Here is a 15,817-nt window from a genome sequence, read left to right as displayed (position 1 = left end):
GGGCCCTGAGCAGAGCAGGCCAGGGCCCAGCCACCAAAGGAACCGGTGGCCACCCTCTGGAGGGGAAGGACAGATCCGGCTCGGGTGACTTGTGCTGGACTGTGGGTAAAGGGGTGCTGCCTGGGTTTTAGGGGCAGCATCAGGGCCAGGTTGCTTGGGTGGGAGAGAGCGGAAACCGTGACCGTAAACCGTTGCAACGTTTAAGTAAATGTGCCTCCCGTTTTGGGAAGAGTTTTGATTAAAATGTTATTCATGTTTTCTTAACCTTGTTACCCCTTTTTACAGAAAAATAAAACCGGTGTAGGACGGCAGCCCGCGGACGGTCTGCATTTTGCTAAGGGGGAATGTGTCGCCCTGGGCAAGCCAGGGGACACGGGTCACACACCACCACACCCCACACTCCAGGTAGGCACATCAATGCTAACCACAAATCCTCGTTGCCTTCCTCCAGGAGTTTGATGATGCACACCAGGGGGTGGGCCAGGCGGTTGGCTCCGCCCACCGAGGAGCTCACAACTCTGGAGGCGGGAAAACCAGGCAGTTGAAGTCTAGCTGAGGGCTAGCGAGGAGATAGCTCAGGGAGGAGCAGGAGTGAGGAGCTAAGTGAGAAAGTGAACAGCTAAGTGAAAGTGAAGGAAGGAAAGTGGTAAAGAAAGAAAGCCTGAAGGGTCCAGCTTTGTGTAGGGCCAGAACAGCAAGGTCAGCAACGGCGGTGACTGTCTGGAGGGGGACCGTTTGGAAGTTCCTGGAAGGACCCCCGTTGGCTGTGTGCCCGGTGGTCTGGAGCAGTGTTCCGAAGGACAGTCAGCACCAGGGCAGGGGCCTCTCGGACCCCGGCAAGGCTAGGAGTCGCCAAATTTGCCGAATCCGTCAGTGAAGGGGACGTAGATCCCCCAACAACCAAGTCCCGATTGAAGGCAACAGCCCAACCTGAAGCAGAGAGACACCGCCACCCGCCACGGCACCAGTTTCTCAGGGCCAGCGCCTGCGGGCAAAGTGTAGAGCTCCTCCGGCCCAGATTGCAGTCGGGGAGCGGGTAACCGGAGGGAATCCACCGCTACCACAAGTCAAACATAGGTGCAAGGAAAAGGGACATCACCGTCACCTACCGGGAGTGCAGGTGCAGCCGTCTGTTGGACCGTCCTACCAGCCGTTTGGTTTACCGTACAAACTGTGTCCGTGTCTCAGGCTGAGTGAGTACCACAGTGCCGCAAGGCACAGCGCTGCCCCCCGCGTCCCTGCGCCCATCAGGCCCCGCACCTACTTCTCCATCACCGGGCCCCGGGATCACCAACCCCTACCCACGGAGGGGCAACACAACAACTGGCTGCTCCGCATCACCATCCCCGGGAGCCCCATATTGAGCAGCGGTGGTGAAATCACCACAACCGTGGGTGGCGTCACGAACTATAACAATCCCCACACCCAACCACAAAACCCCCCTTTCACTCACGGGCGAGGAGTGTTGCTCGAGAAACCCCGGGATCCGGCCCACGGCTCGAGCCACCACTGAGCAGCTGCTGGACCTGAGCAGAAGGGGTGAGCACGGTGTGCTGACACCCTCCTCCCCGTCCGCGACAGTTGCGATGGGTCCCCACCGGTAACCCGCTCCCCGGCTTCAAGCTGGACCGGAGGAGCTCTACTCTTTGCCCGCAGGCGCTGGCCCTGAGAAACTGGTGCCTTGGCGGTGGCGGTGTCTCTCCTACACTGGTTGGGCTGTTGCCTTCAATCGGGACTTGGTTGTTGGGGGATCTACGTCCCCTTCACTGACGGATTTGGCAAATTATGGCGACTCCTAGCCTTTCCGGGGTCCGAGAGGCCCCTGCCCTGGTGCTGACTGTCCTTCGGAACACTGCTCCAGACCGCCGGGCCACTACCCGTCCGCGGTCCTTCCAGGAACTTCCAAACGGTCCCCCTCCAGACAGTCACCGCCGTTGCTGACCTTGCTGACCTGTCCTGCACACAGCTGGACTACTTCAGGCTTTCTCTCTGTCACCACTCTTGCTTTCCTCCTTTACCACTTTGCTTCTTTCTACTTTCACTACTTGTTTACTCCTTTCACTTAGCTCCTCACTCTCGCTCCCCCTGAGCTATCTGCACTTGAGCCCTGCCTGGGCTAATCTGCCTGGTTTCTCCCGCCTCCAGGCGGAGCCAACCGCCTGGCCCACCCCCTGGTGTGAATCATCAGCCTCTGGAGGAAGGCAACAAGGATTTTTGGTTAGCTTTGGTGTTCCTAACTGGGATGTAGGGTGTGGTGGTGTGTGACCTGTGTCCCCTGGCTTGCCCAGGGTGACACATTCCCCCCTAGCAAAATGCAGACCGACCGCGGGCTGCCGTCCAACACCGGTTTTATTTTTCTGAAAAAGATAACATGGTAAAATAATAACATATGTACATTTTTAATAACTCTTCCCTTAACGGGAGGCACATTTCTTTAACGTTGCATAACGGTTTACGGTTACGGTTTCCGCTCTCTCCCACCCAAGCAACCTGGCCCTGATGCTGCCCCTAAAGCCCAGGCAGCACCCCTTGACCCACAGTCCAGCCCACGGTAACCGAGCGGGATCTGTCCTTCCCTCCAGAGGGTAGCCACCGGTTCCTTTGGTGGCTGGGCCCCAGCCTGCTCTGCTCAGGGCCCTCCCTCCAACCTGCCTCTCCGGAGGCGGCATTGCGGAAAACGATAACGGTAAACAACATATTTACAAGCCACTAACGTTTGTGGTTGCCCTGCAAGTTCACGGGCTTGTCCATGGATAGTTCTCCATGCTAAACTTTTTAACGGTCCCCACTGGGACAACGGTGCCAGCTCCAGCCGGTTGCAAATCACTGAGATAATCAGGTTAACTTCGGTAATCATTTTTCATCATTTTTTTTTCAAACTTTCAAACACTTAAACTCAGTGGTGGTCCCAACGGGGACTGCTGCAGCGGGCATCCGCTGCCCTACTCCGGATATGCAGCTAACGCAGCTCCATCCCCCTCCACCAGAATATCCAACATGCACTGACATGCCTGAGGTGACAGGGGCACCCGGTACCCATTTCCATTGGTACACGGGGCATGGACGACCACTGGGGCTCCTACATAGTGGGAACGCTCGCTTGCTCCTTCAACCGCAACAGCGGGCCCGGAGCTGGGGCAGGAGTCGTCATCTCTTGTTCCTGCGTCAGGCGGGTTGCCGCCAGCTGCCACAGCCTCCTGGCCTCCAGCATCCAACACTTCAGCCTCTTCTGCGGTAGCACGGAGCAGCGGATTAGGCGAGCTTACACTGAGGCGCCCCATAAGTAGCGGCAAGGGTGATGCATAGGCCGAGACTAGGCCGGGCCCCTCAGCCGCAGCGGCCGGTCCAGGCAGGACATAGGGACGTGGGTCACCAGTCGGTTCTACTACATCCATTCCCCCTCCGTACCTCGGGGCAGTCGTAGTCAGCATCTCCACTTCGCTGGTCCACTGCTCCATCATCTGAAGGATTTGTTCCTGCTGACGCTGGTGGAACTGAATCACCCGGGCCCTCATCCAGGCCACGGTCCCGGGCTCAGGGTCTGGCACAGTCTCTACTGGGACTTCTGGCACCATGCTGTTAAGGGGTCGTAGTTCTAGCGGTTCCCCCTGGTGTACTTCAGGGACGTCCCGGACGTCTGCAGCCGGCTGGTCCACCGGAGCGGCAGGGCAGGGTATCGCTACCGGTTGGGCAGGTAGCGGGCCTAATGGTGGTGCGGCAGCCGCTATTGCGGGTAGCAGGGAGAGAGGTAGGGTGAGCGGGAGCCGGCCGGGCCCCTCAGCTCCAACGGCCGATCCCTCAGGAATACAGGGGCGTGGGTCGCTTACCCGCTCCTCCAAATCCCCTTCTGCCTCGCGTCTCCACATAGCAGCCACCACGTCCGCCATGTCGGTCTCCCACTCCTCCAGGAGGAGTTGCATGTGGGCCTGCAGACGATTACTCAATGGGACAGTCCGGTCCCTCAACCACGTCGCCGTGCCGGGCGCAGGGGCTTCCTTGTTGGGAGTTGGGTCGTACATCTTGGCAATCGTGCCTTCCAGGAACCCAGTATTGCTGCAGAGTCCTGGCGTCTCTGCTTTTATAGCTGCAGCTACATGTGTCCAGCCGCCATCGCGTCCCCCTTAGCTCTTTTCGGCCCCTCCTCTCTCGGGGCGGGGTTTTGGCCTTCGCGCCTCTACTACTCGAGAAGACGCTCGAGCGGGAACTTTAATTTTTCTGCCGTATACCTCCGGCGGTAACAAGGCGCACCTCTACCAGACGGCAGAGCGGTAAGATCCTGTTCGTGACGCCAAGTTGTCGCGGGCGGGGAGGAGGGTGTCAGCACACTACGCTCACCCCTTCTGCTCGGGTCCGGCGGCTGCTGCTCAGTGGTGGCTCGAGCGGTGGGCCGGATCCCGGGGGGGTTTCTCGAGTGACACTCCTCGCCCGTGAGTGAAAGGGGGTTGTTGGGTGTGGGAATTGTTTATTGTCCGTGACGCCACCCACGGTTGTGGTGATTTCACCACCGCTGCTCAATATGGGGATCCCGGGGATGGTGATGCGGAGCAGCCAGGTGTTGTGTTGCCCCTCCGTGGGTAGGGGTTGGTGATCCCGGGGCACGGTGATGGTTTGGGAGGTGCAGGGCCTGGTGGGCGCAGGGACGCGGGGGCAGCGCTGTGCCTTGCGGCACTGTGGTACTCACTCAGCCTGAGACGTTGACACAGTTTTTACGGTAAACCAAACGGCTGGATAGACGGTCCCACGGACGGCTGCACTTGCTCTCCCAGTAGGTGACGGTGATGTCCCTCTTCCTTGCACCTTTGTTTACTTGTTGGTTGCGATGGGTCCCCACCGGTAACCCGCTCCCCGGCTTCAAGCTGGACCGGAGGAGCTCTACTCTTTGCCCGCAGGCGCTGGCCCTGAGAAACTGGTGCCTTGGCGGTGGCGGTGTCTCTCCTACACTGGTTGGGCTGTTGCCTTCAATCGGGACTTGCTTGTTGGGGGATCTACGTCCCCTTCATTGACGGATTTGGCAAATTATGGCGACTCCTAGCCTTGCCGGGGTCCGAGAGGCCCCTGCCCTGGTGCTGACTGTGCTTCGGAACACTGCTCCAGACCGCCGGGCCACTACCCGTCCGCGGTCCTTCCAGGAACTTCCAAACGGTCCCCCTCCAGACAGTCACCGCCGTTGCTGACCTTGCTGACCTGTCCTGCACACAGCTGGACTACTTCAGGCTTTCTCTCTGTCACCACTCTTGCTTTCCTCCTTTACCACTTTGCTTCTTTCTACTTTCACTACTTGTTTACTCCTTTCACTTAGCTCCTCACTCTCGCTCCCCTTGAGCTATCTGCACTTGAGCCCTGCCTGGGCTAATCTGCCTGGTTTCTCCCGCCTCCAGAGCTGTGTCCTCCTCGGTGGGCAGAGCCAACCGCCTGGCCCACCCCCTGGTGTGAATCATCAGCCTCTGGAGGAAGGCAACAAGGATTTTTGGTTAGCTTTGGTGTTCCTAACTGGGATGTAGGGTGTGGTGGTGTGTGACCTGTGTCCCCTGGCTTGCCCAGGGCGACACATTGGCACAAGGCATCCCAAACTCACAGGCCACAGAGTGGCCACGTGGTCTGCACCACTGGCGGTGTATGCCCCTGAAGCAGGGGTTGTCATGCCCCCTTCCCAGCTCTGCCCACTTTGTCAGAACGAGACAAAAATGGTGGGAAAATGTCAAATGTCACAAAATTCTTGGGCAACCTTGCGATGTGCAAAAAATGTATGACTTTTCATAGGTTTTTTACAATTTTCATGTTAATGCTTTGCTGAATTGGGGCAAGTATGTTTACCCCTGCAACTGCCACCACTGACTAATATTTGAGGAAAACAGTAGGTTACAGAATGTTGCAATACTTTTCCCTTGAATGTAATGCATTTTTTGTCCTTAAATCTTGTTTGTAACAAAAGACAATAGAGTATAACTGTATTTTTTTAGGCTCCTTATTTAGCATCTGCATATATCATGTACCAATCTGACACAAGTGTTTTTCAACTGCATTTACAAACTTTCACATTAACTTCTATATCCAATTTTCTATAAAGATGATTTATGATTTTAAAAATCAAAAATAATCTTAACGTAAAAATCTAAATGCTAGTTAGTATTCCGAACAGGTAATAAGAACCATAGTTAATTGCCTATATAAGACTATGTTCTAATCTGCATCAGAGGTTCCATTCTTGTTGGATATAGTAGGTTTGGCGCACAGAGGTCAAAATTATCCACTAAAACGTTTTGGTCAAGTAACCATTTTTCAATGAGGAGCACAAAATAGGGCAACTGGCCATACTGAGAGAAACGTGTTACAGGAATATCTTCTATTTAGATCGCAGGCCTCCCTAACAGAAAACAGTTAAAGACAACCTGTCAGAATAATTTCCTCCACCCAGACAATTGAAATGAGCATTTAGCTTTTTCAAAGACAAGTCTAGCAGTAATGTCACATGGCTACTGCATTCCCCCATCACTGAGTAATCAGTGTTAGAATTGATATGCAAATGAGGCTGAAGTGCTATTGTAGATCTGAAGCCTCTGTCACTCCAGCCATATTCCCCACAAGTACTGCCTCCTCCTGCTTGACTGACCACTCCTTTTCTTGAAGATAAACAACTTAGAAGCTGTCTTTCAGGCAGGAAGAGGCAGCTCTGGGTGGGGAACAGAGCTGGAGTGGCACAGGCTTAAGATCTACAATAGATCATCAGCTTCATTTGAAAATCAATTCAACTACCATGTTATGGTATTGCTGGACTTGTTCTTTGAAGGAGCTATATATACATAAAAATATTTTTATTTTGGGGGGGTGGCTAAAATCCTGCTGACAGGTTCCCTTTAAGTGCTTTTCACGATTTACTAGATTTTTGAGCTAGACTTTAAAGGTTTTCACTTTTATACAATGCAAGGGATATTTCTCCTAAACTAGCTATACATTATCCAGAGTACCGTATATCCATTTAATGCGCACAGTGGTGTTTCTCAACATTCCAAAATGTAAGTAAAACAATCAAATGATGGTCTTTGTAGCATTTTGATGGTGATTGCAGCAAAACAGTGATAAAGCATTGATATGTGGGGACAATGGAGCGTTAAGCATACCTCACATTTCTCCTTCTTCTTGTTCAATGTGTCCATGGAGTCTTGATAAAAATGTCTCCCTGCGCCAACGACCTTACCTGCATAGGAAGGTGCATGTAACTATTCTGCTTGTCTGTATTCCCATTTTATACAGTACATCAAAAGGGAATATACCCCATTAATGTCTAAACCTCTGGCAACAAAAGTGAGTACACCCTTAAGTGAAAAGGGCCAAATTCTGCCCAATTAACTATTTTCCCTCCCAAGTGCCATGTAATGCATTCGTGTTACAGGTCTCAGGTGTGAATGGGGAGCAGCTGAGGTACATTTGGGATTATCGCTCACACACTCTCTCATACTGGTCACTGGAAGTTCAAAATGGCACCTCATGGCAAAGAATTCTCTGAGGATCTGAAAAAAAGAATAGTTGTTCTACATAAAGATGGCCGAAGCTATTATAAGATTGCCAACATCCTGAAACATAGCTGCAGCATGGTGGCCAAGACCAGATAGCGGTTTAATAAAGCAAAAAAATATATATTCCACCACGGTCCTTCGAGGTGTGATGATAAATTCTTTCTTTATTATAATTATTAAACAACAGGAGACATACAGTTTGGCATAATCAGAGCAAGGCCTCTAATATCCACCAGCTCCATGATATTGTCATGGAGGAGTGGAGCAGTAGTGTCTCATTCACTTGAATGGGAGAAAGCTGCAGGACCATTAATGTCTACACACAATTCTGGTAAGCAACTTCAGCTAATTCATAGGGACCATAAACAGTCTAATATTGATGATCACAAGTATACGCCATCAATATTAAAATTCAGTAACCTTCCATTAATTCTACCACTCACAAGTGATCTACACTATGTGTGGATTTTGACATTAATTGTACTGTGGTTTTGTAAATTTATTTTATTGTGAGAGTAAGCAATAATTGATAACTAAATAGCTTTGTAAACAAATTGTGAGACGTGTTGTAAAACTTAACTTTTAATAATTATGAGATGAAATATGTGCTTTAGTTAGTTTAATCTAAAACACAGGGGATCCGGTCATCATGAGAGCAATATAGTCCATCTGTAACACCAAAAATAGGCAATCACATAAAAAAAACCAGTCCAGTCTGCCTGTTCAGAATAATGTTAATATATATGGGACAAATAGTTAACACAGATGTCTTACTATTAGTATGACGAAACAATGATCAAACTTCACTGGTACAGTACACCATGAAAGATACTCCCAAAGCAGCTACATCCCTATCCACATCTATTATTCATAATAAGGGCCATAATGTAGTGAAATATGCTCTCAAAATTTTAAATCTAGCTTCATCCCCCACAGATCTCTGAAGTACCCCATCAGAATAGAGAGGTGGCCGCTCATGCTCCATTCATTCTTTGTTGGACTGGTGGAGGTAACAAACTGCAGTATACTGAGAGCCCTGTAAGCATCTATCTTTGGTAGCTCTGCAGAGAATGAATGGAGTATCCTAACTGAGCATATCTCAGCCCCATTCTTGAAAACATAGGATAATTTTTAATGGTAGAAAAAACGCACTAATATCCGTTGCGAGGGCTGGGCTAGATCCTGCTCTACTGAGCATGTGTTGGTTGTCAATTCCTCAAAGTGCTATATTACTGAATGTGCAGTGACATTGCATTCCCTCACTGGGTCTAATGTGAAGTGACAGCCTGCAACAGAGTGTTAGTGTGCACTGAAAAGGATGTAATGCAGTGAACAGAGACCAGCCCAGTCCTTGGAACAGAAGTCACCGGTGATGCTTCATTTCAGAGTGGGAAAAGCAGCTACACCTGTCAACACAGCCCCTACCCCCAATAATGTCCCATTTGAGTATTCCAGGATGCACTGAGGATTCTCAAAATAAAATTCATCAGAACGGAAAAAAAAAAAAAAAAAAGAAGGAAGATGAAGAGGGAATGGTAGGGAATTTTTAACCAAGATATATTGGAAAATTATTTAGATTATTACTAGTGATGAGCGAGCATGCTTGTTACTACTCGGTACTCGCACGAGTATCACTGTACTCGGGCTACTAGGCGGGGACCGAGTAATCTCGCGATACTCGTGCTGTACTCGTGGTCTTCATCCCTGCATGTTGGCGCTCTTTTGAGAGCCAGCCCTCATGCAGGGATTGGCTAGCAGACCACTGCAATGCCACAGCCCTGTTAGTTGTGGAATTGCAGTGATTGGCCGGCCTGCACAGCGTGACCGAGCCTTTATACCGGCGGGCGCGCTGTGCTCTGCTCACAGCCATCCAGACAGTCAGTGCAGGGAGAGTGTCGCTGCTTCAGGGAAAGGTTTGCGGCCCTTTATAGCTATTTCCGTAGCAGGGCTGCAAACAGTGTGACCAAAAGTCCTTCTCAGGACTATTCTAGTTGTATACAGGCAGGCAGGGTATAGCCAGGTCGGAGTACAGTAGCAGAGTCCTTCTCAGGACTATTGTTGCTGTATACAGGCAGGGTATAGCCAGGTCGGAATACAGGCTAGTGACCAGAAGAGTCCTTGTCAGGACTATTGTAGCAGTATACAGGCAGGCAGGGTATATAGCCATTCCTAGTGGTGACCGTATACCAGCCTTCATCATATCTGGGGCTGGTGTACACAGTCTAAAACAGTCCAGATAGTGTCAGAGTTCTCATTAATTTTTGCTCCTAAAACCTGTTAGGTTCTTAGTGCGTCCGTGCTTGCATTTAAAAACCGCACGTGTGTGCCTGTCGGTGGCAGCGTACAGTTGCACGATTTGCACAAACTTGGATATAACGCACAAGTCTAGTGAATACACGTCAGCACAGCATTGAAAAATGCGCAAGGGCGTTGGCAAGGAACAAGGAAGTGGACGTGATGGTGGTGCAGGCAGAGGCCGAGGTCGTGGGCAAGCTCTAATTTCGCCACAACAAAGTGCCACATCTAGTCGCTCGCACGTCCTGTCCCAAATTCTTGGGGACCGCAGCAGTACACCACTCTTGAACCAAGACCAGTGTCAACAGGTTGTTAGTTGGATAGCGGATAATGCTTCCAGTCAGATTGGCACCACCACAAACACTATGTCTTCCACACGGTCAAGGGTCAGTAGCCGTGATACTGCACCGCACATTTCAGAACCTGATCCTCCTTCCTACCACAAGGCTGAGTACACGTCCTCGGACATTAATGATCGCACACTTGGACACTCGGAAGAGCTGTTCACGTTTCCATTCGCACATTCTGGCCTCTCGCCAGCTCATGTTGAAGTGGGTCATGAGGAGATCGTATGTACAGATGGCCAAATATTTGAGCAGCCACGTTCTCACGAAGTTGGCAACGTGTCTCAACAAGGGGTGGACGATGATGAGACACAATTGTCAGGAAGTCAGGAGGAGGAGCAGGGTGCGGAAGAGGAAGACGACGTGGTGGATGATCCAGTAACTGACCCAACCTGGCAGGAGGATATGCAGAGCGAGGACAGCAGTGCACAGGGGGAGGGAGGCGTAGCATCCCAACAGGCAGTAAGAAGCAGGGTGGTGGCTCCAGACAGAAGTCAGGCAACCGTTCCCCGGAACAACAACACGACACAAGGTGCCTGTACAAATGTTAGGTCTTCCCGAGTCTGGCAGTTTTTTAAGTTGGCTCCAGATGATTCTAAAAAGGCCATTTGCAACACCTGCCGTGCCAGCATCAGCAAGGGTACCAAAACTAGCAGCCTGACCACCACCAGCATGATCAGGCACATGTCAGCCAAGCACCCGACTTTGTGGGAAGTACAACAGAGTCGAGGAGCAGTGCTTGCTGATGTCACTGCTACGTCGCTGGTTGTGCATGCGAGCCAATCCCCTGTCCATGGTGCCTGCGAACAAGCCTCCTCCGGTCCTGCACCTGCAGTTGCCTACGCAGAAATAACACCATCATCAAGCACGTCCTTGTCCCAGCGCAGCGTTCAGTTATCCATTCAGCAAACCTTTGAACGCAGGCGCAAATACACTGCCAACACCCCACATGCCACAGTTCTAAATGCTAACATTTCGCGACTGCTTGCGCTGGAAATGTTGCCTTTTAGGCTGGTGGAGACAGAAGCATTCCGCGACCTGATGGCGGCAGCTGTCCCACGTTACTCGGTCCCCAGCCGCCACTATTTCTCCCGGTGTGCCGTCCCCGCGTTGCATAACCACGTGTCACAAAACATCACACGTGCCCTGAACAACGCTGTTTCACCCAAAGTCCACCTAACCACAGACACGTGGACAAGTGCTTGTGGGCAAGGCCGCTACATCTCGTTGACGGCACACTGGGTTAATATTGTGGAAGCTGGGACCCAGTCTGAGCGAGGGACGGAACACGTCCTTCCCACACCAAGGTTTGCAGGCCCTACCTCAGTCAGTGTTTCACCCACACTCTACAGCTCCGGAATGTCATGCTCTTCAGCCTCCTCCTCCTCCTGCGCATCCTCATCCACTGTACCCTCCACACCAGTCCCAAGCTGGAAGCACTGCAGCACTGCCTCGGCGAAGCGGCAACAGGCTGTGCTGAAGCTAATCTGCATAGGTGACAAACCCCACAATGTAGAAGAGGTGTGGACAGCTCTGAAACAGCAGGCAGATCACTGGCTCACACCTCTGAACCTAAAGCCAGGAAAGGTCGTGTGTGACAATGGCCGGAACCTGGTGGCGGCTTTGAGGCGAGGCCAGCTGACACATGTTCCATGCGTGGCCCATGTGCTCAACCTCGTGGTTCAGCGGTTTCTAAAGTCATACCCAGAGCTGTCTGATCTGCTGGTAAAAGTTCGCCGCCTGTCTGCACATTTTCGAAACTCACCTACTGCTTCAGCCGGCCTTGCCGGCTTTCAGCGCCGTTTGCATCTTCCGGCTCACAGACTGGTGTGTGATGTCCCCACGCGTTGGAATTCAACTCTGCACATGTTGGTCAGGATATGTGAGCAGAAGAGGGCAGTTGTTGAGTACCTGCATCACCTAAGCCGTCGGGAAATGGGTCAAACTCCACACATAACACCTGAGGAGTGGAGATGGATGTCCGACCTATGTACCATCCTCCAAAACTTTGATGACTCCACCAAGATGGTGAGTGGTGATGACGCCATTATTAGCGTCACCATACCGCTACTCTGCCTTCTAAAACGGTCTCTGCTCAAAACCAAACATGATGCATTGCAGGCGGAGCGCGATGAGTTGCAGCAAGAAACAGTAGTGGGTGTGGGTGATAACACACAGCCCAGCCTCGTCTCATCACAACGTGCAGTGGAGGACTATGACGAGGAGGAGGATGAAGACATGGAGCAAATCTCCGGCCAAATTGAGGATATGACATGCACACCAATCATATCCTCGGTTCAGCGTGGCTGGCCAGAGGACAGGGTAGATGAGGAGGAGGAGGAGGAGGAGGAGGACAGCATGTTCAGTCATCGTGTTGGTCAGGCTACTGAAGTCCTGGCTGTTAAGAGTCTGGCGCACATGGCTGACTTTATGGTAAGCTGCCTGTCTCGTGACCCTCGCGTTAAGAACATCTTGGCCGACAATCATTACTGGTTGGTAACACTGATAGACCCACGCTACAAGGAGAACTTTATGTCTCTTATTCCCAAGGCGGAGAGGTCAACCAAAATGCAGCAGTTCCGGAAGGCCATAGTCACGGAAGTAGGCAAAGCATTCCCCTCACAAAACGCTAGCGGCATAGGTCAGGAATCAGTGGACAACCAAGGCGTACAGCCGAGAGAGGCACAAGTCCAATCTGCCAGAGGTAGGGGAACAGTCTTTAAGATGTGGGACAGTTTTCTCAGCCCCTCACGTACCACAGCCCCTGAGGTGCGGAGTAGTGCCACAAGAAATCCTAAGTTTGCCCAGATGCTCAAGGAGTACCTTGCAGATCGAACAACTGTACTCCGACATTCCTCTGTGCCTTACAATTATTGGGTATCCAAGGTGGACACGTGGCATGAATTGGCTCTCTACGCCTTGGAAGTCCTGGCCTGCCCTGCCGCTAGCGTTTTGTCAGAGCGTGTTTTTAGTGCCGCAGGTGGAATCATTACAGATAAACGCACCCGCCTGTCAACTGAAAATGCTGACAGGCTGACTCTGATCAAGATGAACAAGGGTTGGATTGGGCCAGACTTCACCACACCACCAGCAAATGAGAGCGGAATTTAAAGTTTGTAACGGGAATTTGCCATGTACCTCCAGTCACCCATGGGTACACACTTCTGGACTTTGGATAATCGCTGGACTGCTCCTCCTTCTCCTCATGCGCCACCATGATGACCGTTACAATAGTTAGGCCTTTGTTTCAGGTATACCCCCAGTGGTAAATTTTTTCGCCCATTCTTTGCAGAATGGACATTACAACGACAGGAGACCCGCTCCTTTGCAATGGGAACAATGTTTTGAGGCCCTCATGCACGTCTCTATCCAGGGACAACGTGGAGCCTCCCAATTTTTGGCTGCCCTGCCTAAGGGCTATACTACAATAGACCCACTTCCTTACAATGGGCACTTCAGGTTTACAGGCCCTCATGCACGTCTCTATCCAGGGACAACGTGGAGCCTCCCAATTTTTGGCTGCCCTGCCTAAGGGCTATACTACAATAGACCCACTTCCTTACAATGGGCACTTCAGGTTTACAGGCCATCATGCACATCTCTATCCAGGGACAACGTGGAGCCTCCCAATTTTTGGCTGCCCTGCCTAAGGGCTATACTACAATAGACCCACTTCCTTACAATGGGCACTTCAGGTTTACAGGCCATCATGCACGTCTCTATCCAGGGACAACGTGGAGCCTCCCAATTTTTGGCTGCCCTGCCTAAGGGCTATACTACAATAGACCCACTTCCTTACAATGGGCACTTCAGGTTTACAGGCCCTCATGCACATCTGTATGCAGGGGCATTGGTGAACCTCCCAATTTTGGACTGCCCTGGCAAAGGAAAATACTACAAAGACTCACTTCCTCAAAATGGGCACATTAGACTCAGAGGCCTTTATGTACGTCTCTTCTCAGGGACATCAGAGTGCCACACAATGTTTTACGTAAAATCTTTCATGTATTAATCTCCAAAAGTAACATACATTAGCTCTATCTCACTATTGGGTATGTGCCCTTAACATTTCCGCCATGAAAATTCATTTTGGTGTCATTTTGGAAGGTTTTCTGGTGAGTTCATAAAAATGGCGTAAAACGCGGACAAAATTGTTCACAGCTGTGACTTTTCAGTGATAAATGCTTCAAGGGGTCTTCCCCATGCTGTTGCCATGTCATTTGAGCACTCTTCTGAGACTTTTGTGACATTTTTAGGGTTTCTACATGCTGCCGGGGGTGATTTCACAAAAATACTCGGGTCTCCCATAGGATAACATTGGGCTCGGTGCTCGGGCTGAGTACACGAGTATCTTGGGATGCTCGGCCCGAGCCTCGAGCACCCGAGCTTTTTAGTACTCGCTCATCACTAATTATTACATTAAATAGACATTTAGGATGAAATACAATTTTGATTTGCGACCACTGCTTTAAAAACTGCTGAGTTATATGCAGATATGATCACTGTGGCTGTTATTTATGATTACATAGAAGAGAAATACAAGTAAACTTCTTTCATCCATGAGAATTTGTTACCAGCCCAATCACTTAATAAATCACTGGTTTAGGAAACAGGAAATAAATGCAATGGAATAATCAAGGATCAAAGAAAACTTCTTCAAAAGCCGTGTTGTTCCATGTTAGGAGCCATACAGTAGCTTACACCACAAGTTTGAGTTTTCCTTACAGTAGCTTTCAGTGGATCAACCCATTGTTTACTTAGACTAAACATCACAAATGATCAAAAGAGAAAATTGTTGAACATAATACACTGTACAGTAAATAATGGAAAAAAAACCTCCAAAACCCAATTGTTTTATGTGCTTGTATATTATTTTACCAGAAGAGAATAGCTTTAGCTATAGATCATAGATTTTTTTTTTCATCAATTTAGACCTAATGGGACATGTTTATTTGTAAGATATTGTGTAGTTTTGAATGACACCATTTATTTTAACACACAATGCACTTAAAAATGGAAAACAAATTTTAGTGTGGTGAAACTGCAAATCAAACCATTGATTTTCAGGTTTTACTTTTCCAGTATTCCCTTTTCAAGTACTTAAAAAAAGGGGGTGTGGGCGTTGTGTTGCCATTTTCTCAGACTAGTAAGTAATATAATCTTCTGTAACTTTACCTTTCTGGGACGTTTCTTGTGGAGAGCTAAAAATCTTATTGGTACCATTTTGGGGGACAAGTGAATATGAGAAAACTTAATTCCTGCTACTCAATTTTTTCGTTTTGACTCATTTATTGTATGAATTACATAATGTCATATTTTCATACAAAGACTTTTGCAAATGTGGGGAGACTGTCATAGTGTGACTGCAGGATAACGAGGGATAGAGGGCTCCTATGTTGTGCCTCATGCTAGGGGACTCTAGGCTATCCCTAACCTCAGGAAGACCCCTCATGATGAAGATGATGGAGTCCCGTGTTATTCTTCCCACCAGGGAAGGAAGCGACAGGAGTGTAATGGTAACACAGATTAAGGCAGACTGTGGAAAACCAAAATCAGGCACACTGCAAACTCACAGGAACAAACAGTAAAAGACTAATGAGAAAAGCAAAAGCAGGATGGTAACAACAGAAAGATAACAAGGATTAACACCATAATCACTGACAG

Source organism: Anomaloglossus baeobatrachus, chromosome 4 (assembly GCF_048569485.1).
Source record: "Anomaloglossus baeobatrachus isolate aAnoBae1 chromosome 4, aAnoBae1.hap1, whole genome shotgun sequence".
Classification (NCBI taxonomy): Eukaryota; Metazoa; Chordata; class Amphibia; order Anura; family Aromobatidae; genus Anomaloglossus; species Anomaloglossus baeobatrachus.
Note: the sequence above shows the minus strand (reverse complement) of the source record.